Source organism: Zootoca vivipara, chromosome 3, assembly GCF_963506605.1.
Source record: "Zootoca vivipara chromosome 3, rZooViv1.1, whole genome shotgun sequence".
NCBI lineage: Eukaryota > Metazoa > Chordata > Lepidosauria > Squamata > Lacertidae > Zootoca > Zootoca vivipara.
The window spans coordinates 3,453,398-3,478,640 of record NC_083278.1 but is presented as its reverse complement, the minus strand read 5'-3'; the positions used below and the strand labels follow the sequence as shown (position 1 = coordinate 3,478,640).

The following is a 25,243-nucleotide window of genomic DNA, read 5'->3' as shown; positions in this document are numbered from 1 at the left end:
GTGATAATGGATCAGGAAGAGTGAAGGGGGGACGGGGCAAAAACAGGACGCACTGGAGGGCGGAAATGTACATTAAATTGTAAACACCTTATATTGGCCACAATTTATTACATTTATTTATGCACATAATTACTTTTCCTCTCTGTTTTTAGAATGAGGTACATTGAATTGTTCTTGGATTGCCAGCGTGCTTATGGTAATCTCTTACCTCCCCTCTTAAGACCATCATCTAATGCCTGAATTAGCTTGCACAAAGAAAGTCAAATCATTTGAAATGTGACACAATCAAATGAAGTAATAAAAATTATATAAATGATGTAAAAGATATGTACTTGTTACTGCTCGGTCCTATGCGTGGTAACTTGGAAGTAAGCCACACTAAATGTGCCCAGGATTTCATTCTTTACCCAGCAATCCTAAACATGTCTGCTCAGAAGCAGGGCCCATTGAATTCAGTGGTGTTTATTCCTAGGTAAGTGTGTATAGGATTGCAGACATAGTAAGCAGATTTTATTTGTGAGTGTTGCTTTGATTGAAATTTTTTTGATAAATAAAGTTGTAGTTAAGCTATACCCTGACTTATTAATGAAATCCACAGTTCTCACAACAACCTGACTATATAATTTTAAATAACTTGCATTCTATAATTGCTCATCAATTTAAGTGCCGCTGTTTATGTCACTTCAGTGTATTTCTTCATATTTCCTTCTATATACTTTGTCGAATGTTATGGCTTTGAAAATCTAGTGCTCCCCCTCCCCCCTCGCTGATGATATTGCCCTATTGAGTTGACTTTCTGCATAGTCTTTGCTGAGGGAGGCAAGGTGGGTGTAAACATAACAAAAAAAAAACTTTTGTTCTACTGTGTAATTGAAATATGTATTTCAGTATACTGGTACTTTTTGCAGTTGTATTTTTCATTCCTTTGTTGTATTGGATTCCTTATTTGCTCTCATCAAATCAATAACTATGCTGAATAAAATTTTATAAGAGCAATGGCAAATTATCTGTTGCACTTAGATATAAGCACTATTTTATGATTTGTCTCATCAAAAATGGCTTGTGCTTCTTGGAAAGGAAGAATGAGAGGCATCAACATGTAGAAAAAAATCTTCATAATTCAGCTCATTTTTATTTTTAAAAGAGCTTTTCAGTGATAAATATATAATTTTAATTCCAAAGTAGAAATACTTGTGAACCATCATCAGTGATAGTTTCATTGTTTCATTCAGAAATCATCATGAATGATTGTCTCTCTAAGAACTTAGAGAAATTGCAGAAATTTAGCAACTTAGTAGCAGCAACTGCAAAAGTGGGCTTTTTGGTATCTCTATTTTTTCTTTAATATTAAATATTTGTTTTTATTAATCGAACTGGCCTGTTGGTGCGTTTGACCATAAACTGAGGCATGAGGCAGGCGGTCGGAATGGAAGTAGCACATCAGGTATATAACCTGCATTCCAGCAGGTAGAGGAATCTGGGAGATCATTTGCCACCTGGTGCTAAAAGCAAATGCAGAAAAGTAATCTGTGCAACTGGATTTGCTGTTTTGCTATGAAATCACGAATAAGTTGACTGTTTGCCACTTATATAGCCACTTGAACCACAAAATGTTCAAAATTTGGAAAACCTGTAATCTTCACTTTTTGCATGGTGTTTAAACATTCTCGTGTGTTCACTTTAAACAGTGTGTGTGTTGTAAATGGTATGTTTAAAAAGTTTATTTGTCCCAAAGAAGTTTGTTTTTATAACAAGTTTAGGCAGGGGTTTTTTGGGCTACTTATCCTTGTTTTAATATATAGACGATGATTCCAATTTTGCCACAATAAGTAACAGAGACACAAACTAGCAGACATGACTGTTTAAGTTCAGACTCCATCAGAGTTGACTGTTTAAAGGCATAAAATGACTTTATCGCTTTTCTTTGTACTCTAGCATTCTCAGCAAATGAAACTTTTTATCTTATAATTGTCCCTTCTTAATTTATTTAGCATACTACTTCAAGTTGTAATGTATAATTATAGTATTTCAGCATTTTGCATCAACATGTTTCTGCTGGGACTTGAACTGACAATTGTGGAATAGATTAGATATTGCCAACGGTGTGTTTGTCATAGGGAAAATAATACTTTCACCCCAAATACAAGACAACTAACTGGAGTACTTCTGTTACAATTAGTTGCCTAAATCAGAGGTGGCTTTTAAGAGCTCCCTCTGCCTTTGAAGGTGTTCTATGCATTCAAGGAATCTTAGGGCATTTTCTCTCCTTAGAGTGCTCTTTCATTCCCCTTACATTTGTATTTCCCTTTCTGCTTACATATTGAATAACCTAGCACCACTAAAAGGTTAATTGCAGAAGCTGGATGAAATGTAAATTTATAGGATTTCTCTCTAGTATATTGACGGGGTTTTGGATTAGAGTATTATTATTTTTGCTGTGCATTCTATTCTAGTTATTTTTTATCACATTTGTATCCTTCCAAGGAACTTAGGGTGGCATAAACTGATTTCTTCAATGATGTTATCATTGCAACAACACTGTGGGATGTTAGGGTGAGAGTTATTGACTGGCCCAATATCACCCATTGAGCTTAATGGCTGCCCAAGGGATTTGAACCTGTCTGTCTCTGGTCAGCGTACAGTATTTTTTGAACACCATTGCAGTGACATTCTCACTGCATCACATTAACAATTTGGCATTAAAGATTAGTTAAAATGGGCACCCCTAAAATAGATCAAGGTCTCATCCAAGCAGTAATTCTTTTGAAAATTATTGAGAGAAAAAATGTTTTTTCTTTAGAAGACAGGAAGCCGCCACATATCGTAGTCAGACCACTGGTTTATTTAGCTCAGTATTGTCTACTACAGGCATCCCCAAACTCCAGCCCACCAGATGTTTTGGACTACAATTTCCATCTTCCCCAACCACTGGTCCTGTTAGCTAGGGATCATGGGAGTTGTAGGCCAAAACATCTGGAGGGCCGCAGTTTGGGGATGCCTGGTCTACTCTGACAGGCAGCAGCTTTCAAGGGATTCAGGCAGGAGTTTCTCTCAGCTCTACCTGGAGATGGTAGGGGTTGAACCCGGGACCTTCTGTATGCAAAGCAGATGCTCTGCCGCTGAGCCTGGGCCCTTCCATGGCTCCTCTTCTCCCAGGCCATAGTTCATCTATTTGCAAGTGCAGAATGGCTTCTCAGACAGAGAACGGAGGGAGCCCAGCCTATTCTTTCCCCTCCAACTTGACTGTTCTTTGGGGGAAATTAGGGATAGTATGGGGTCATTTTTGTCACCTCATTGGAGGAAGGCTTGAGATCTCTTCTCCCCCTTTTGACATGCACAGCTTCTGAAGTATAGCTGAGACTGGCAGGAGGGGTGCCTCCATAAAGCTTCAAATCTGCAAGACACAAATTTTCTATCCTTGTGTTCAATCAGTGCACAGGGGAAATGGAGTCATGTTTTTTGTTCCTACATCAGAAGGACAGGAGGTGAGAATGGGCTCTTAGCTCATCCAGCTGCACATCCACAGAGGGCATGAAGACGTAGCTGCAGGCAGGTGGAGGCTGCACCAGGGGCTGTGTTTCTCCTTGCCTGCTGCATGTGTTGAATGGGCCCAGACCTGGGGACTTGAGAAAGGAAACTCTCTCTGCCTCCTGTTATATTAGGGGTGTGATGGGGAGACAGCGTGTGTAATCTGCTGAATCCTCTGGAGAGAGGGACTTCTGAGGAAGCCTCCAAGTTCCTGTGTCCTACTAGGCTGTGGTCAGCAACTCTGACATCTGCTTCCTCAAGACTCTTGACTCCTCCAGCTGAAACTCAGGAGCTGAGGCTGGGGAAAATGTCCAGCTTCTCCTGTGTTTTACTTGGCTGGAGCATAAGTGGCGCATTCACCCTCACATCATTTCCCAAAGGAAAGGAGCCATCCTTATGAACTTTCCAGCTACTGGAAGAGAGAGCAGCAGTTCGGCTTCTGAAGAGCTCAAGTGATCCATGTGAGGATTGTAACCTTAATTTGCAATGAGCGCTTCTTTTCTATTAACCTGACATTTCAGGGACAGAGTTTGTTATTAGATGGCAAACATTTTAACCCTTATGGCCAGACAGCTTACTGTGTGGTTTGTGCTGGGCCATTTTCTCATCTCACGGGTTCACTGTGAAAATAACTCTGCGTGCTAAATGTGCACTAGAAATAGTGGCAGAAATTCCACATTTTCTTGTCATTGTTCTTACAAATTAATGCATTTTTCTGTGCGATTATTTTTTAGTATTTGTAGACTGTGTTAACATAGATTTTTATTCAAATACAGTCCTACTGGAAGCAGTTAGTTGGTTCAAGCCACTATCTTTTTTGCATTATCCTCCAGTCTTATTTTTCGTTCAGACAGAAAATAAAGTCAACTTTGCACAAAATACGGGAAACTTTTCTCTCATAACAGTTGAGGATGTGGCTAGGTTAAAGCAGGAAACTGCTACCCACAATGCAATGTTACTTACACTACCACTTAATAAAATTTATTTCAAACATGCTACTGACAAAACCAAAGAAAAATAATATCCAAACTATGCTAGTTACTACTCTAAATATATCTTGGGAAAAGTGAAAGTAATCTATGGAGCCTTTTAGCTCAGTGGATAGACTGCTGCCAATAATTAAAGTACAGGAGTTTTCTCAGAAACTGGCAGACAACTATTTTAGATAACCTTGTCCCTAGAAAATTGGGCAACCCTTTTAATTTTCTCTATGAGCATTGTACTAATTGCTGGATGGAGAAGGAAGTATGTGATGGCTTATGGATATTTAAATATAATTTGAATTTGCTTTTTGAATCTATGCATTGATTTTTGATTTGGTACTTTGAATTTATTTTCTTTTGCCATAGTCAGTTCCCCAACATCTTCAGTCCTTAACAGGTTAATATTTGAACATTTTGGCCAGTTTCTGTTCTGACATGGAATTTTTTGTGTTTTGTGTCTTGTGTTCAGAAGGAAGATTAAAACATCCACTTTACTCTTTTCACCCCCTGCCCCAATAACCCTCTCTAACCCTGCCATCATCTGATTCTACAAACAGATATTTTTTAATAAGATAGTTGATGCAAGAAGTGTCTCCATGTCCGTTAACGATGCCTCCAAAAGTAATGTTCCAGCGTAATCTCTGTGAATAAATGTTTCTTTTTATTCACATCATTACCGTACAAAGATGATGGCATGGTTTTTCTGCATAGGTCTGTGTGCACATTAAGGGTGATTCTCTTAAGGAAGAATTTTGAAGTGTTTCTTCTATAGTTAAGGGGGTCTTATCAAGAACAGCTGCTGCCGTTCTGTGGATCACACCCATGGACTCCTGGTGGTCTGCTGCACAACGTTCTTCAGCTTTGACAGGTGAGACAGAGACTCTCCAGTGCCACTGCTTTTGGATGACTCTAGCTGTGGTTGGAGAAAGTGCATCATGCCAAAATATATGGGTAAGACCACACACAGTCTTTAAAATAGTCATTGTAAGCTTATTTTTAGGCAATATAGTTCTTGACAGTTCTTTAAGTTGCATGCCAGTTTCACTGCTGCTTATAGGTTTTTTCATTTATTTTAGTAATTGCAATTGCAGATTTCAATCTGCATTTGTAAATCTACCTCACAGCATTTGCACAGGGGAAAAATACAAGCTAATTCCTTTAAAGCCTTGATAGAGATTCAGGTTGAAATATTATAGCTGAACGTTCATGTTACCCATAGTTTTCTGTCAGGAATTTAACATTGAAGCCCTTCCTTGCAGAGGTGTAGTTAAGCAATAAACATTTGTTCCTGGCTTCAGATTTATACTTGTTCCAGATGCTTCAGGTTTATTGTAAAAGATGCATAGTTAGGACACAGACATGAAAACTGTTCAGTAGAATTAATAGAAATAATTTTTAAATATTCTAATGGCAGATACTGTAGTATCACAAGAAACTGCTTTTGAATTGTCTATGACATATTGAGACTATACTTGACAGCTAATAGGTGTTCTGCCTGGTAGATGTATTGGCAGACGGAACTTATTCTACCCTGCCCCCCAACCGCCCCCCCAATATTACAATGATTTAAATGTCCCAGGGACATTCAATAAGATTTTGAGATGTGGGTAGCAGAAACCACTATCCATAACTGTCAATTAACAATTGTGAATATGTAACTGATTTTTTCCCTTCACTTGTAGTTCTGAAATGATTATGGCATCAGCAAGTGGTTACTTACCAGCCAAACACTCATATTTTTTTTCAAAGAAGTATAAATGTTGGGGGTGCTTTGTGAATAATGTATCAATGTGAATTATTCAACTAGTAGAAAAAGGAGATGGGGGCACAAAATCATTTGACTATAATGAAAACGGTTGTTGGGAGAAGAGATTAATTTCAGTTTTCTGCTTGGACAGTTTTGCTCATTAATCTTGAAAGGCAGACGTCTAAAAGATTTTAAATTTTAGCAAAACAAGTAATTATATGTTTTGCCTTATGCTATCACTAGTTCTGCTAATTGTTACAAGGCAGTAAGAGCACTGCTTTGATATTCCTTGTCTGTTTCATTAAGCAGGGCTACACTTGAGCTTCACATTCAATCAGCAGTTAAGCTTGCTCAAGGCGCATTCTGACCCTCCTCCACAGAGGAATAGGTCAGCCCTTTCTGAAAGGGGTTTGTGGTGAATAGCAGACTCTTGAAGCCAGTTCTCAGTTTGGGAATTCTCTGTCTGGGTGATTCTCGGATTGGAGCAACTCATTTCAAAGGGCTAGATGCTGTCACTGAAGAAGCCATTTAGTATCCCAGTTGCTGGGAATCACATGTGGACAAAATGGCTCTCTCATTTCCTGCTTGCAGGCTTCCCACAGTCGGTCACTGCCAGAACAGGATACTGGACAAGATGGGCCATTGATCTGATCCAATCTCTGCCCCAAACAGTTCTGTTTTCCCATTCCCAGTTCTAGGTCAGCGGGATGGGTTGATGGATCCGCCCCTTGAATCAAAGGCAGGCAGCAACCTTTTGGGAGGTAGAGATCCATCATGCAGTTTTGCTTCTGCCTTAGATCAAAGTGCAGCCAGTTGCCAATAGCCATGTTTAAAGATGCAAGGTGCATTTTATTTCTCAACTAAAGTATTAATTGCCCTGGACTGCCACGAATTTTTAGCAATTTCCTCACCGCTTAGCTTTCTGTCTACAAGATGCAAAATTCCAGAGACCTCTGCAAGCTCCCATTTCTTGATGTTGGGACCACCTGGAAGCAACAGAATAAAAATGAAGGCAAGACAGTGAAGCTGTGAGAAAGAGAAGCAAATCACAAAGGAGAGAATTCTAACATTCCCTCCAGGGGGAAAAGAAATATCTGTGTAAATCCCACTGGGTTAAATGGGGCTTACTCTTGGCCAGGCAAGTATGTGTGATTGCAGCCTCAGAGAATAAAAAAATGTATTTGCAGTGGAATGAGACAGAAGAAGAATGAACTTCATATATTTGTACCGGTATCTAAAAGGAGACCTGAGATAAGCAGTTCCATGTTAGCAATATGACTTAGTTTTGAGGTCTCCAAGACAATGTAAATAGGAAACCAGGAACGCAAGTAAATACGGCTGCCAACGCCCTGTGATCAACTAAGGGGGAGGAGCAGCAGAATGTCATTTTCCATGTTACACTAAAGGGCGTGCATAAATGGATGGATGTGCACTTCCGCTTTCAGTGCTCAAAAATGTGAATAGAATATTTAGCGAATCACTAGTTCTTTCTGCTAGCAATCTTCAAATAGAATAATATCAGAATCAAAGGATTAGAGTGAAGTAGTTTCCACACCTTTTCAGAACAAAGATAATCTTGGTCTAAAAACTGAACCCTTTGCTCTAAGGAAGCCAACAGTAAACAACAACTACCACCTGGAGAACAGGCAGTTTTGGACCTCAGTTATTTTACTTTCTACACTTAAATTTATTAAATGATCAGCTGAGGTGGCAGAGGGCCACTCTTTGTGGAATTAATGAGTACTAAATATTAGCAATTTAAAAAGAAGAGGCTTGAGTACAACAGATACTATTACATGTACAGTGGAACCTCGGTTTATGAACACCTCGGTTTACGAATTTTCGGTTTACGAACACCGCGGACCCATCTGGAACGGATTAATTCACTTTCCATTACTTTCAATGGGAAAGTTCGCTTCAGTTTATGAACGCTTCAGTTTATGAACAGACTTCCGGAACCAATTACACCCATGCTTCGGGTTAAGTACGCTTCAGGTTGAGTACTCCGTGGACCCGTCTGGAACAGATTAATCCACATTCCATTACTTTCAATGGGAAAGTTCGCTTCAGTTTATGAACGCTTCAGTTTATGAACAGACTTCCGGAACCAATTGTGTCCATAAACCGAGGTATAACTGGGAAATGAGTGCTTGTTAGGGCGCCAACAGGTTGGAGTGCTGAAGGCAGCAGTCGGGTGCAGATGGAGCCTAGGTCCAACAGTCCGGGCCAGGAACCAGCCAAGGTTGGGTATCAGTACCGGGGATCAGGAGAAGCCAAAGTCAGGAACACTGGAATCAGGAACAGGATGAGCAAGGACAACCACACACTTCAGCACAGCAGTTGCAGGTGCTGGCGAAGGGAGCAGCCAGCCTTCCTTAGGTAGCCAGCTCATCACCACGACTTTTACGAGCTGCAGCTGCCTTCACTTGTTCCCTCTGTTTCTTAGCTCTACGGGGGGAGGGGGCCCGCCGGCTCTTCTCCTCTCAAGGGCCTGATTCTGCCTCAGACCACAAACTTGACATGAGTCAACAGTGTGATGCAGCAGCTAAAAAAGCCAATGCAATTCTGGGCTGCATCAATAGGAGTATAGCATCTAGATCAAGGGAAGTAATAGTACCACTGTATTCTGCTCTGGTCAGACCTCACCTGGAGTACTGTGTCCAGTTCTGGGCACCACAATTCAAGAAGGATACTGACAAGCTGGGCAACCAAAATGGTCAAAGGCCTGGAAACAGTGCCTTATGAGGAACGGCTTAGGGAGCTGGGTATGTTTAGCCTGGAGAAGAGAAGGTTAAGGGGTGATATGATAGCCATGTTCAAATATATAAAAGGATGTCATATAGAGGATGGAGAAAGGTTGTTTTCTGCTGCTCCAGAGAAACGGACACGGAGCAATGGATCCAAACTATAAGAAAGAAGATTCCACCTAAACATTTGGAAGAACTTCCTGACAGTAAGAGCTGTTCGACAGTGGAATTTGCTGCCAAGAAGTGTGGTGGAGTCTCCTTCTTTGGAGGTCTTTAAGCAGAGGCTTGACAGCCATCTGTCAGGAATGCTTTGATGGTGTTTCCTGCTCGACAGGGGGTTGGACTGGATGGCCCTTGTGGTCTCTTCCAACTCTATGATTCTATGAACTCCTTCCTCCTCCTGTTCGGGTCTTCCCTCTTCCCTATCATATCTTCCTCTTCAGAGGAGTGCCGCCACCAGTCTTCTCCAGGTAGGAACTCCTCTCCTGGCTGTTGCCTATGTGCACTGCCTCCCCCCCCCCTTTCGCTGGTGGTGGCAGCAGGCGGGGCCCAGAGGTTTTGGTGGGCGTGGAAGGAGGGGGGAAGCCAGGAGGGGGAGGGATGGATGTGGCCTCTGTGAGCCTGTGCTTGCATGGCTGAGCGGTGGTGCGGATGCAGTGTGGCATGGCCACTGTGAGGGGACAGGACATGGTGGGCAGCAGACATTTTGGGGGTGGTCCCACAATCCACACACCCCTACTTTGATTTTTTTTTAATAGAAAAAGGCACTGCTTCAGATCAATAATTTATCTGGACATTTGGAGAAGTATCCAATACCTATTCAGTTTATAAATTGAGAGAATTGTCAAAAGAAATCTTGACACAACCATATCTCATGCTTCATGGATTGTCAGAGATTTATAGGAGTAGTTCCGATTAATGTCAGAAGAGTAATCAATAGAGCAGTGATCCACCAGCAGTTGTCAAACTCTGTCAGCAAAAGAACTTTGATTGGGAAGGATGATATTTGAGATCCTAAAGGATGCTTTTTAACACATTTTGAACCACACCTTTCAAATAACAGAGGGGTTCTACTTCTCCATATGATACTGCAAGCAAGACTTAAAGTATGCAAAATGTTGAGGAAGAAAGGACCGTGCTCAACAAAGCAATTTAATAAATTGCAGTAATAGAACTGAGGCAGTTGCAGTAGATATAAATTATTAAAATTGACAAACTCAAGCAAGCAAGTAGAAAGCCTCTCTGATCCGTTTTCAAAGTATTCGCTATGTAGGGGAAGGCAGGAGGGGGCCCTCCTTCCTGAGGGTGGAGCCAAAGAGAAGGCAGACTTGCAGGTTCCACTCAGCAATCATCAGCACAGTGAGTCAGTATGGATTGCAGGAGGCACAATCTTTTAGGTAGCTATGGCCCAGGAATCTAGAGTTTTAACCTTGAATTGTGCCTGGAAACAAATTAGTAACCAGTGCAACCATTGTAACATGGGGGCAAAACACTCTTGCTACCGCATACTGTACCCATCAATACCCTTGCTCTTTTTGAGCAAATGAAGTTTCCGGAGATTTTTCACAGACTTGCCCATGATACAATAATTCAATCTAGATGCATCTAAGGCATGTCTCATTCTTTCTCTTTTTACTTCAATAAGTGTAAAAAAGTCATTTTGTCTTTTTATGTTGTCTTAAGTATTCTCAGGCATTTTAGGTCATTTGTTGTTTCTTTACATGATCTTTTACTTATTAAAATAGGCTAAATATCTTTTTGTTACTTTGTGGTACCAAATTTTGTTTAGGGTGGGTTTGCTGCTGCCCTGGAGCAGTATTGTTTATATATTCGTTTCAAGAAAAATGATACCAGGCTTTTGAAAAATGAAACACTTGTAAAAAAATTGTGGCATCTCTACAAGTTAAACATATATTGATGAAAGCACTATGAAGAATACCTAATTTGGATATACTTCAGACAAATTACAAAGAAATCACTGAGGGTTTTGGATTGTGGGCAGGAAGAGAAAGGCTGGTAGTTTAGCATTCAGTTTTATCTCCCACCCCTTGTTCCGTCTAAAGAGCTTAGGCAAATGACTTCTCTTTACAAGTTATACTTTTTCAGGCATTGGTGGAAGATGATATTCTGCTTGCTTGTATATATGAATGCAATGGTTTGTTTGCTTAACTGTGTTTGGAATATTCTTTGTACCTGAGATGTCAGTATTAATTCTGTTGCATGAATAGAAATGATTATGTTCAAGTATTATAGTTTTGGTTTCATAAAATACTTTATAGCACCCCAATGTGCTGTCCTGAACATGGGCTGTATTTTTGCATTTCAAAAAATAAGCAGAATCAGCTTTATTGGACTACATCACTTTAGAAGGGGTAGAAACAAAGATTTGAATGCTTTCTGGCAATAACAACCCCCCCCCCCTTTATTATTAAGGGAAGGCCTCTGCCTAGTCTTCTTCCAACATGCTGTTTCTCTGTATCCAGGATGGGAGGCTGACTCCAGATGTTGGACTTCCAGCTCCTTATCATCCACAGCTTGCATGGCCAAAGGTCAAAGATGATGAAAGTTGTAGTCCCACAGCATCTGGAGGGTCTCAGGTTCCCCTCTCCTGCTCAGGGACATTTTACTAATGTGGGAATATTCCAGCTCAAACCTGCAGCCTCAGGAGCATAGTCTAGGAAAAGCTTTACCTCTTGATTCTGCTGATTTATGTAAACTGAATAGGAGGACTGTGCCCATGTCATTCTGTCACATCTGATTTCCTTCATTCTAGCTCTTGTACTTTATAAGTACACCCGGGGTGCGTGTGGTGCTGTAGGCCTAGGGCTTGCTGATCAGAAGGTCGGCGGTTCGAATCCCCGCTACAGGGTGAGCTCCCCTTGCTCGGTCCCAGCTCCTGCTAACCTAGCAGTTCTTAGTCATGCTGGCCACATGACCTGGAAGCTGTATGCTGGCTCACTCGGCCAGTAAAGGGAGATGAGCGCCACAACCCCAGAATCGTTCACGACTGGACCTAATGTTCAGGGAAAGTTACCTTTACCTTTACCTTACTTTATATACATGTCTGTTAACATGTCTGTTAAATCCAGCAAATTTAACCTCAATGAAACAGGTGAAAATGGACAAACGAGAAGATTTAAACTCATGCAGATGATATGTTTAGCTCTTGTTTTGCCATACATTTTGCACATGATGTACTGATACAGTGGAACCTCGGTTTATGAACACTTCGGTTTACGAATTTTCGGTTTACGAACACCGCGGACCCATCTGGAACGGATTAATTCACTTTCCATTACTTTCAATGGGAAAGTTCGCTTCAGTTTATGAACGCTTCAGTTTATGAACAGACTTCCGGAACCAATTGTGTTCATAAACCGAGGTACCACTGTATATCTTTCTTAAATGCTTCCTATTCTTGAAAGGATAATGCAGGTGGCTAAGTTATCCTTAGCTGAGAGAGGTCACCAGCAGCTAGTTTGGTCCTCTCTAGGGGCTCTTCCATAATTTGGCATTGCCTGAATGTTAAAGATTTTTTTATTTGTTCTTTGATCTTTGTAATCCAGAAGTGAAGTCATTCCCTCCTTTTTGCTTCAGGTTTCCAAAAACGCCTTGAAATTTCTTCATATTTCCCTGTTGATGAAGTCTTCTCTGCTCCAGTCCTTTCTCTGTGCTTAACAAGTTTCTTTACATTCTAGATCTCACACCCCCCCTGCCCCCACTAGGTCTCTCCTACTGTGTAAGCTTGTAAGCAGATGTCCTTGCATGGTAAAGTGTCACTTTAATTCTGTTTACTAAACTTTGCCTCTAGACCCTTTCAAAGTGTAGTCACAGTTCTAATTTTGTGCTGTGCATTCATTCCTGTTTATTGCCCTATAAAAAGCACCGCTTTGAAAAGTGCTTAGAAGTCTTTTTGAATGCAAGACATTTTGACTGAGATCAACATTTCGTTGTTAACAGCTGTGATTCTGTAAGCTACTGTTAGTGGTTTCTAGAAGCTAATTTGTCAGCTAGCTGGCACACTGAGCTCATTTGCCAAAATTAGTGCTTGTCATCTGCCCCATCATAATTTATGAATAGGGTTGGGAGAGAAATTTGTTTTGCTTGCATTTTTATCTGGACACACCAAATTTGCATTTCTTGAACTAATATATGAACTGAAACACACCTCTCATGCCGAATTCTCCAACCAAAGGATGCACAGAAAATGCATATTTTAGTGAAACGTGCATACAAAATTGTGTCTATTGTGAAAATGATGCACAAGAATGCATTTTATTAGGGAAAAATTGCTTGCAAAAATGCATTTACGAGGTAAAATTGCATCTAAAATGAGTATATTGAGGGAAATGTGCACAAAATGTCCATGAAATTCTCAAAAAAATACTTTAAAAAAAATCACAAACCTAGCAGAAAATGAGAAGTGGAGAGGAATGGAAATTTAAAGGTATTTCCATCCCTATTTGTTGAAAGGACAGAATCATCTGCAAGTAATTCCCCCCTCTTCAAACTTATTTTATTCATCTTTCACAAAACCAAACCATAAACATTACATTGTGTCCAATATTGCAGCTTGCATTACGTATTTGCTGCAACTAAACAATACAGGAGTGCTCTTTAGACAAATCAACTATTTAGATAACTTAGATAGCTAGAGAGCTGGGAAGAGAGTTCAGGATTATTTTTATTATTATTATTTAAATATAAATTGTGTGTCCTTGTTTCTCAATTTGATCCGTTTACATGGTTTTGTATTGTGGTATTTTATGCATTGTGACTTGCTGTTACTTTTATTGATTATAGTTTACTAATTATTTATTATAATTGTTAATGAATTTCTGTTTAATCATTTACTGATTTTTTATTTTATTGTGTACTGTTATATTCTAATAGAATATTGAATATTACTTTATTCAATATAAGTTGTCTATTTCAAATGTGTGTTTTATTATGTTTTTATTATGACTTTTTCATATCGGATCAGATTGCTATATGGTGTGTGATCTTTCTTATATATTTTATTGTTTATATTTTTAGTGAAGTGGGAGGGACTGGTACTGATACTATCTGGAGGCAAATATAAGAATCAAGGGAATATTGATGTTTTTTTTATTACCACAATTGTCCAAGCCAGCTTAGGTTTATATGCTTCAGATTTTTTTAGATCCTATTGCATGCTTTATAAATATTTTTTTAGTTCCATCAGCCTAACTGTTTAATATAAGATGTGAGAGATAGTCCTAGATATTTCCAGCCGCCATGAGCTATGGCTAAGCACAGGTTAGAGAGAAGCTAATTGCAACCCTCTTTGTTCAGAATGACTAGAAGTGTTGTTGATTTTGAATAATTAATTTGAAAACCTGTCGCTTTGTCGAATATCTCAAATTGCTCCCATATGTAGGGGAGGCCCTCCTGGGGGTTCCAGAGGATCAGGAGTGTGTCACCTGCAAACATGTTCACTTTGCGTTCTACACCTCTCACCATAACCCCTTTTATTGAAGTGTTTCCACAAAGTTTTGCTGCAAGCACCTCTATAGCCACGGCAAACAGCAACAGGGATAGAGGGCAGCCTTGACGTGTACCTCGAAGCAGGTCAATTACCGTGGAATCAAAACCATTAACCAAAATGACAGCTTGAGACATAGAAGAAAATTGTTGGATTAAGTGTAAAAAATTGGAGCCAAATTGCAACTTGAAAAGTAGACATTTAAAAATTACCAGTTCACTCTATCAAAGTGGACCAGATGCCTTTCATTTGTGAAGCTCATTGACTATATTCATCACTGTTCTGATTGAGTTGCCAATGATATATTAAGTCTGTTCAACATTATTGCTGAGAATAACTTTGCATTGACATTAATGAGCACAATCAGTCTGTAGGACTACTCTTGTTGGGTCTTTACTTGGTTTCAGTGGTAGAATGAGGATAGATGTATGCCACATTTGGGGCACAGAGCATCTTTCTAGTCTAGAATTGCATAGTTTAGTCAACCATGGGGAAAGTTCCTTTACATTGTTTTATAGAATTCCCCAGTGATACAGCTCAGATGTCATGGACTGGCTGGATGCAAAGGAATGATGGGAGGCACCAGCAGGGGACCCCCATGGGAAGAAGGCTCAGAGCCAGGGGAGGGGTGGTGGGGCGATGGAGCAGACTGGGAGGAGGGGGAGGTGGCAGAAGCCGAAGCAGTGACAGGGTTTAGGGAGCAGGAAGAGGCTGTGGCAGAAGGCAGTTCAGACTCTGAGGCTGAAGCGTTGCCATCTGTGAAAGGTTGGAGGGAATGCATCTGAGGATGAAATGGATTATAGGTCTTCTAAGGAGCATGTTGGTCTAAAAATATCAGGCAAGGGAAAGAAAAGGCCTCTTGGTTCAAATGATTTTAGCTGGACAGTGCTGTGTTACACTGGCAGGACACTGGCAATAACAGCGTAAAAAAAACATTGCAGGCCAGTGGCACAGAAAAAGTATGTGCAGGCATTTCATTGATTTTTGGCATTTATATGCTACCCAACTAACCATACCCTCTAAGCTACTTATAAATTTAACAGATTAAAATACAAATGTACTGGTAGTCAATAAGATTAAGATTTTCATTCTGTTGAGCTGGGCTTGGAGGCTGGCACCTGCCTCTTCAGAGAGCGCCTCCTCCCCTTTGTCCAGCCTGCCTTTCAGTCTTGTCCTCCACAATTTCTTTTCTCCAAACTTTATTGCTACCCCTTTATTCCAGTTGCGCGGAAATAAAGGCAGTTTAAAGTGGATTGGATGCATCTTGTGTTTGCATTTTTTCCATCCAATTCATACTCCCCCCCCCTCACTTCAATATGGATTTTCCCATTCTGCAGATAATCTAATTAGAAAAAATAAGATGTTATTGTCCACAGTCACTGCTGATGTGAATGCTCCTTTGTGCTTTTTTTTTTTTGTAGTGGGAATTTTGTCATGTGTGAAGTGACTTTTGTCTGGGTGTTCTCTGTCCCCACACTGCTGCTCATGTTGCCTTCTCTCTCACCTGAGCACAACATAAGCATTTTGCTTTGGGTGGCCTAAATGTGAACAAAGACAGGGGTGTCCGTATGTTTGATAGATGCTCTCCTGTCCCCTCCCATTAAGGCACAGTGGTTTTCTGTCCAGAGGTGGACTACTTTAGCAGTATCAGCAGCGGGAGATAAAAACTTATATATGAATGAACAGCACAATAGGCACAGTGTTTGGTATAAATCTGAAACAGTAAGTCGTAAATTCCTATAGGGCATTCCATTCAATTTTTTAAAGCAAACTGTAGAAAAATCATATTTAAATACTGGGTCATTCCAGGTTAAACTAAATAAATAATAATGAATGGCAGCTTAATGCTAGACTGTATGTTGGAAAAAACTGTGAATAGTTGGAAATTCATATACAATATTAGTTTAATCTCTAATAAAAATCCGTGGAAGGGCTGAGCAGATCCCTTCTCATCCAGCCGAACTGGAGAGTCTGCAAGCTTGACTTTACAAACTGAATCCATGGGCTTCATTTTTTTCTTTTCTTTTCAATGGCGCTTCATGTGGCCTGAATTCCCTTCTTCAAAATGGGCAGGTTTCCCAGAGAAAAATACGATACTACTTTACTAATCAGGATGGAGCCTTATCCTGCAATGGGACCTACATTTTGCTCTTTTTACCACATCATTTTTGTTTTCTATGCAGACGAAAATAGACACAGAGTAAACCAACCCCAGAAGTCAATTACAGGGTTTTATAGTGATGTACTGTGAAAAATTTGGTCATGTTTTTCATTATACGGAATGTTCTTTCCGAAGACATAAACAGAAAAGCACATATGTTTGATTTTTTTTAAAAAAAAACCTTAGCATTTTAAAAATGTTGAAGATGGTTTTGACCAGTTCCAAATGATCAACATCTTAATTAGAAGATAATTTTGTGTAAAAGCAGTTATTAATTATAGTTATCCTACTGCTGGATTTTGGTGTTTGATTCCTGTAAACCCCCCTCCCCCCCAAATAACTTTGGGTATTAGGTAAATTATTTTCTGTTCCTTTCTAATCAGAATCTAAATACAATTAGTCTCTAGTTTACAGGATTAAAAAACAATTATGATGAGAAGCAGTGAAATGTGAAGACAAAATATTTTTCCCCAGGGGTGTGTTTAACTTAACAGACTGAACAACTGTTGGAATTATATAATGTCCCATAATGTCCTCTATGGTATTTCATCTGCTTTTTGTAGACAGCTGCTTATATTGTGAAAACTTATAAATGTTTGCTATACTGGGACATGCTATGGGCGATAGGCTAGAAAGCCAAGAGAAGAGTTGAGCTTTAATGCAATAGCAAATGAAGGCCTGAATTTTAAGTGTTTAGCTATCCAAGTAAAGCAAGCTGATACTCGTTACTCTCTGATTTGATTGGTTAAATATCTTTGTTCGTGATGTTAAAGCTAGCTTTGGACAATCTTTTAGGGCCTTTGTGGACAAACTAATGAAATGACAAATTAAAGAAAAAGCCAGTTTTCCCGATGCATATTAATTCACCAACAGGGCAGAAAACTTGATAAATAGAGGCTTCATTCTTAAACCCGACACTTTTGCTTCATTATATTGAAATGAAGCCCCTCTACAGGCCACTGTCCATTTCCCGAACAGTCCATAAGAAAAACGTTTGAGCAATTGGCCCAGTTTGCCCAGGAACAGGTGTTATAATTATACAATTGGAAGGGACCACAAGGGTCATCCAGTCCAACCCCCTGCAATGCACGAAACTTTCACCCAACATGGAGCTTGAACCCAGGACCCTGAGATTAAGAGTCTCATGATCTACACCTGAGCTTTCCCGTGACATTGATTGGGAGGAGCAAGCTGCACATTTGCACTGTTAGTGAAACTTTACTCTTTCTGTTTGTGCTGTGTATTTGTAAGATGTTTATACGCACAACTTAAGTCATTTAATACATGTATACACTGCTGTTCAAAATATGCTCTCCCCCCCAATAATATTTATTGATTTTAAAACATTTCAAAATACAAAAATTCACAAAAATAGAAAGAAAGATCAAAAAGGAAAAAAAATGACAATATGACATAAACAAAAGAGAAAAAGAAGGGGAAAAAATCGATTTTTACATTAACTTGACATTGTGGACTTCCTTGATTTCCCCCACACTGGATCCATTTTTAAAATCTAAATTAAGCAATTTTCCTTTATCATCTTAAATCATTCTAACGCAATTTTTCCATTATCTCACAACCAATTCTAATCTTCACAAAGAAAAAAAACCCCATCAACTATAATTCATTAATTAATCCAAATCTAAATTTATTTCCCCATCCATCTCTAATACTTCCTTTAGCCTCACAATTTATACCCCAATTTTTTTCCCATACATTCAAATATTATTTCTTCTATCAGAATAACCTTTAATCACATTTGTCTAATTCTACCCCCCCCCTCCCCTGGACTCCAGATCTCCCAGATGCATCAACCAGCTCCATAAAACATTCCAGTTTCGGACCATCTTAATCAGAAAATAACCCATTGTTGCTCCTCACCCTATTCCCACTCTTTTGCCACCTATCCACCACTCTCCCTTCTTTGTCCCCCTGCTGCCCCCCCAATTTTCTAACTGTAGCACAATACTATCCAGCTATGTTTCCACTTTTCAGCCCTTTCTCAATTTTTATTCCACTTGAGCTCAGGCCCCAGCATGGATCCTGCCCTCCCTCTCACTCACTGGGAGGACATTATTCCATGCTGGTTCTTCTTTGTGGACTCCTTGAATCGAACATAAGTCTTGTTCCCCCTCTCCCACTGGGGGAACAATATTCCATACTTCTTCCTCCTCTTTTTTAAGTTCAATTATATTGGCCAGGACTGATGGATCTTCCTCCTCTTCTGTAAAGTCATTTACATTGTCCCCGGCTAGTGCTTGTTCATCTTGCTTCTCTTCATTCTCTACTGAAACCAATCCACCTTCACTTTCCACACAGTTCTGTCTTATTTTGCGAATCTGTAAATTATTCTGCCGCAATTCATCTCTCATATCCAAAATCAGTTCCAGAAGTTTTTGAAAGTCCACAAATTCTAAAGAGCCAGATGATGTTGTGTCTACTGACATCCTGTTCATCTCAAATTCCATGGGAACTGCACAGATTACAATGCAGGAAGTGGCGCTGTTTGTATTTCCAAACCTCACAAAGTTTACGTCTGATATGGTTATCAACTCTCATTTTTAATTATTGTTCATGTTTTAAAAATCTTATGTCCATTTCTGAAAAAAGCATTATCAAACTTCTTGTACACAGCCTTATATTTGCGCTCTCTTCAAAGTTCACAGTTCTCAGCCTCAAAGAGGCAAACGAATTCCTCCCTATTGTGATGTCATAATGGCGGCTGGCTGATCCCTCCAGGGACCTGACTCCAGTTCCCGGGGGGCTTTCCCCAGTCCAACTTTAAAAAAGTACAGGGATTTTAATGTAATCAATCCTTCTCCCCTTTACCCTGCTTCAGGGGGAAGGTTTTTAATCCAATCCTTGGAAGTTATTAAATTTCTGTCAATCTCTCCGGCTGCAGGCAAGTTAACTGCATCACCGTTCTCTCAATGGGGGAGACTGACCGACTTCCTTTTTCAATTTCCTCCCGTGGCCAATTCCTTTCAATTAATTTTTTAAAACATTTCTTTCCCTTACCCACGGTGTCCAATGTCTTCAGATCCTTTGTTTTGGGAAAAATCCACCGCTCCTCTGCTGCCAGCTCGGAGCTTCTCTCTGTGAGGATAGCGATTTGCTCAAAAATGGCGCCCGTGACTCTGCACTCCGCTTGCTCTCGGGGCTCTTAAAAGAGCTTACCGGGGGGCAGAGGAGTCACTTTTGGGTGTAGCCAAGCCCTCACTTCCCCAGAAAGCTCAATCTGGGGTTTTTTATTGGGGGTCCGCGGCGCTCCCGCGACTCCCCCCTCCCTCACAGTGCCAGGAACCTCAGAGCTCAATGATTCCTCGTCAATCAGTGCTGGCGGTAGACCGGAAGTCTCCAAAATATGCTCGCTCTCCCGGGGGGCTTCCAACCTCTGTAATGGATACTGCTGCAGAACGGATGCTATGATTGTTTTAAGTGTTTTAATGTACTGACAATGTCTGTACTTTCACCTGGGATTCTCTGGCGTGATTCTATGGGACGTGAAAAAGATAGATAAATTATTATAATTCTTAGTAAATGAATATGAAACAAAATTGCTAAGTTTTATTTTATTTTTAACAAACTTACATTTTTCTTGCTCTATGGCAAAATGAAATGAAACAGAATAGTTAAAAATTAGACCCCTAATAATATGAGCAACAGCAAAAGTCTGAGAAGTTTTAGAATAAGGTTTTTAAAGACATGGAGAGGCAGAAAGGAGGAGGACTCTGGCGATGGAGTAGGAGACCAGAGTGAGGGACCTGGACATCTCCTATTGAATATACTAAGGATATTTTGTGAACAACTCCTTGAAGTGACAGTTGTCATGTAAAAAATACCCAGAATTAGAATTCTAATCAACATAAATTGTATAATGTATTTTGCCAGGATTGCAGTATTTCTAGGCGCACATAGTACACAGTACTAAACTGATGATGCTGTTATTCAAATGTAAGGACTCCATAATTTCTTTCCGCCCAATAGTAGAGATTTGACTTTCACCATAAATACTTATTTGGGCTATAATGCTGCGAAACACTACAAACATATTTGTCATGTAGCTTCATTGTTTTTTAAGTAGCAGTATATTGCATGAATAGAAGTAGATCATTCTTATTGTGGTTAATCTTTATATTAGTCATTCTGCAGAATTTTACTCTGGAGGCTGCTTCTTTCCATTCTGAAACAAGGGAGAAAGATTTAGTTCTTTAGTTGTGTATATACCTGATCAAATGCCACTTCTGTCAGAACAATAGATACGTCACATACACATACCCACCCACCCACAGTTCTAATACTCTCCCTTTGAAGGTGACTCAGAAACTACAACTAATTCAGAATGCAGCAGCTAGATTGGTGACGGGGAGCCGCCATCGGGACCATAAAGGATCTTCACTCACTCCCAGTACAATTGGTTGGTGCTGACCTTTAAAGCCCTAAATGGCCTTAGCCCGTCTCCCCCCCCCCCCATTGTTCAACCTAGACACTGAGGTCCAGCTCCCAGGGTCTTCTGGTGGTTCCTTCACTGCGAGAAGTGAGGTTGCAGGGAACCAGGCAGAGGGCCTTATCGGTAGTGGCACCTGCCCTGTGGAACGCCCCCCCATCAGATGTCAAAGAAATAGACAACTATCTGACTTTTAGAAGACATCTGAAGGCAGCCCTGTATTGGGAGGTTTTTAGTATTTGATGTTTTGCTGTGCTTTTATTATGCTGGAAGCTGTCCAGAGTGGCTCGGGCAACCCAGTCAGATGGGAGGAGTATGAGTTGTTGTTGTTGTTGTTGTTGTTGTTGTTGTTGTTGTTGTTGTTGTTAGAGACCTTGGAAAAAATTGGTCTGAATCAAGGGGCGGATGACTCTTGCCCATTATGCCAGTAGAAGGATCCTAATCCTAATTGCTGGGGATTAGGGGAAGAGTGTGTGCACTTGATAGAAATGTACACCTGCAGTTTCTCCAGTTTGCATATGTGCCCAAGAAGGTAGGTTATTTCCCCCTAATTTGGCTTAACGCCTGAGCCCATTCAAGAGTATATGTTCACATGGTCAGGGCAAGCATTATGTTGTGCCACCCCAAATCCCCATAAATTCTACAGCAAAAAACAAACATATTTCAAGCTAAAAATGAATTATTTTATTATATTTCATGCAACATATTTCATGCTATTTTCCCTAACGATGCATGCTATAGAGTACATGTGCAGTATTTCAGCGCATATACTCTAATATTCACATTCCCCATCTCTATCATGATATCACAGAATACAGGCCACATTATTGTCATTCCTATTCAGATATTCTTGCCATACTTCAGTGTATTTCCCTGCAGTCGAACACTCTAGTTTTGATAGCATAATAAGAGGTTACCAGGTCTTGTAGTGTTTGGATGTATTAATCCTCTGGAAATCCAAAATAGTTTGTATGTGTTCATAACCCTATCACTTACTGAAATGCTCCAAGTTGTTGGAGAATTTATAGCACATCATTAAGTATAACATTCCTGGTACCTTTCCTTGGCAGGCTTAGTGTGTGGTTAGCAAAATGGTGAAAGGTGATAGGAAATTGGGAGGTCTCAGTGTTTTTTCTCTATAAATTCTGTTAAGGCCAGAGGACTTGCTGCTTTTGCTTTTGAACATCCTGTATTTCTAAGCTGGATAAAGAGGACCATGTGATCGAACTATTAGCATGAGTCAAAACAAATTAATTCTCTATTCTCAGGCACACTGCTGCATTCTGGGATCAGTATAGCTCTACTCAGGAACCAGGATTGTTTGCATGCAAATAAACCAGGGTGCAAATATGGAGAACGAGGAAGGAAGGGAGGAAACAAGGAATTGGTTCAATTTCACAACTTTCTTTGCCAAATGAAGGTTAAAATCTTTAGAAATTCTATAAAACTTGCTATTTTGATCACAGTTGCATTGATTAATAGCTTGAGACAATCTGACCACCTGCCTTGATAGGCAGGAATAGTGTGGCATAATTTCCTGCAGATTATACTTTGCATGTTCTGCTAAAAACCTAATAAATCACCGTGTTTCTTTTTTTCCTATAGATATAATTGCAACTGGCAGCTAATTTGCCATGGAACTTAACTGCACTGAAGAATTGTATTTTACATCCTGTTTTACAGATAATAATAATAGCCCACCCATCTGGCTGGTTTCCCCAGCCACTGCCACACTGGGCAGCTCCCAACAAAATACTAAACAGAACAAAACTCCAAACATTAAAAATTTCCCTAAACAGGGCTGCCTTCAGATTATGTTCTTCTACTTTAAAATAAATCATTGGATGAAGGCTTTCCTGGCATTTCTTCTTGGTTCTTTAATCTGGAAGTGAGAGCATTCTTTGGTATACATATTGATTTGTTTTTTATTCAGACCAATTTAACTTGTATTGTTTGACCATTATGAAGACATTGGGGAAAATATTTTTTGTCTCCTCCCCCCATTTCTAGCCAAATACAAATGAATTTGTGTTCAGCTATGTTATCACACAATACTGTAAGGATAGTACATCAGCTACAAACATAGCAAAACTAAACTAAACTAAAGATCTTAAGCTGCTATTATTAGTAATTGTCTTTGCGTTTTGTCATCTTTTTAGTTTATATACTGTATACTTGTTAATCTTTCCCCACTTTGACAGGTGTCTCTATGTGAAAACAATTTGAATAGCATACCAAGCAGGTTGAAGCCATTTCTCTTTTGCATGCCCAACATCCTTGCCAAGCTTTTAACTTTGAGACCCTCGAGGAGGCAGCTCTGTCCTGTCAAGCAGTTTATTCATTGCACTCTGAATTAAATTACTTATTGTGGTTTTGGGAGCTAGTTAGCTAATGTAGAAAGCATTGTAAGTTCCAAACCTAACAGGAATCATTCTGTTTTCAACATTTCAGTTTTCATCTTCATCATCAGTCCCCCAACTGAGTTGCCACCATTTTTTGTGATAGTGCAGATTAAGAAAACAAAGCTTTGTTCGGTCCAACCTCCACTAAGAATCCTGACAACAAGAAGAAATTAATTTTATTCGTCGGGGAATGTTTTTGGTTGCTTTTGACAATTAGACAATTCAGCAATCAAATATCTTTTGACAAAGCACCATTTTTGTTGTCTTAGTGATTTGCATTCCCAACTTTGATTTTTATGTTGTAGTCTGAGATACTGTTTGGTGATGATTTTGATGTGGCCACAGCTTTGGTCAGTTCACTGATGGAAAGTACTGAGTTGGAACCAGACTGAAGCTTCTTTGCCTGTTACATCTTTGTCTCTTGTTTACCACACCAGCTTCCTCAGCTGGTTAGAACGTGGTGCTGATAACACCAAGGTTAAAGGTTCAATCCCCGTATGGGACAGCTGCATTGCAGGAGGTTGGGCATTTTAAATTTGATAGAATACATTTTACATGGAGAGATGGCAAATCATCTTATTGAACCTTTCAGGAATCAGATACAGTACCATCAAAACACTAAGTTATAATGTACCTCTTGCACCTACAGACTGAGTAAGCTATTATGGTGCATTTTTGTTCCTGAATTATCATGCCAAAATCTTTCCACTGTAAAGGATTGTGCTCTTAAACTGTTGGTCATGGAACCAACTAGAGGAGTGTGGTGGCCCTGGACTTAATCTTCAGAGGTGCCCAGGATGTGGTGCAAGATGGAAGTGCTGAATGAATCAGGAACAGTGACCATAGTGTTATCAAATGAAATATACTGTATATGTAAATGGCCAGTCTCTAAGAAAACCCAACACTGTCACATTTGAGTTCAGAAGATAAAACTTTTAAAAAATGTGGGAATTGATAAAAAGAAAACGCAGAGTCAGGAGAGTTAAATCTTACCAAAATATGTGGGAGTTGTTTAAAAACACAATTTTTGAGAATCAGCTGGAATGTATACAGCAGATCAGGAAAGGTATCCCCAGAGTCCGGAATTGGAATCATACAGTGGAATTATAGAATTGTAGAGCTGGAAGGTCCTTGAGGATCATCTAGTAATGTCACAATTAGTTGAGTGCTTGCATTTCCAACTCCTGACTAGTTAAATAATCACATTTCATCTCTGCTAACTGTATCAGTGTGCAGGAATGAAACAAAATGGTCAAATTGATTTTGGTGCATGGTGGTTATTATTTAATATTGCTTGTTTTTTAATTAGGTTTTTTTAAAAAAGTTTTGTGTTATAAATCAAACAGATAAACAGGGACAGGTACATTAGATCAGATCAGATCAGATCAAATTTATTACAGCTATAAGTGGTGAGAGCAAGTGTGGTGTAATGGTTAAGAGCGGTAGACTCATAATCTGGGGAACCGGGTTCGCATCTCCGCTCCTCCACATGCAGCTGCTGGGTGACCTTGGGCTAGTCACACTTCTTTGAAGTCTCTCAGCCCCACTCACCTCACAGAGTGTTTGTTGTGGGGGAGGAAGGGAAAGGAGAATGTTAGCCGCTTTGAGACTCCTTTGGGTAGTGATAAAGTGGGATATCAAATCCAAACTCTTCTTCTTCCAAACTCTTCTCATGCAGCATAAAATAAGGTTACAGGTAGGTAGCCGTGTTGGTCTGGGTCG

General features: G+C 39.8%; 1 protein-coding gene across 4 annotated transcripts in view; it reads left to right on the top strand.

Annotated features, from left to right (window-relative positions):
• SUPT3H (SPT3 homolog, SAGA and STAGA complex component) overlaps positions 1-25,243 on the top strand; it is a 267,603-nt gene that overhangs the window by 75,605 nt on the left and 166,755 nt on the right. The window lies entirely within an intron of this gene.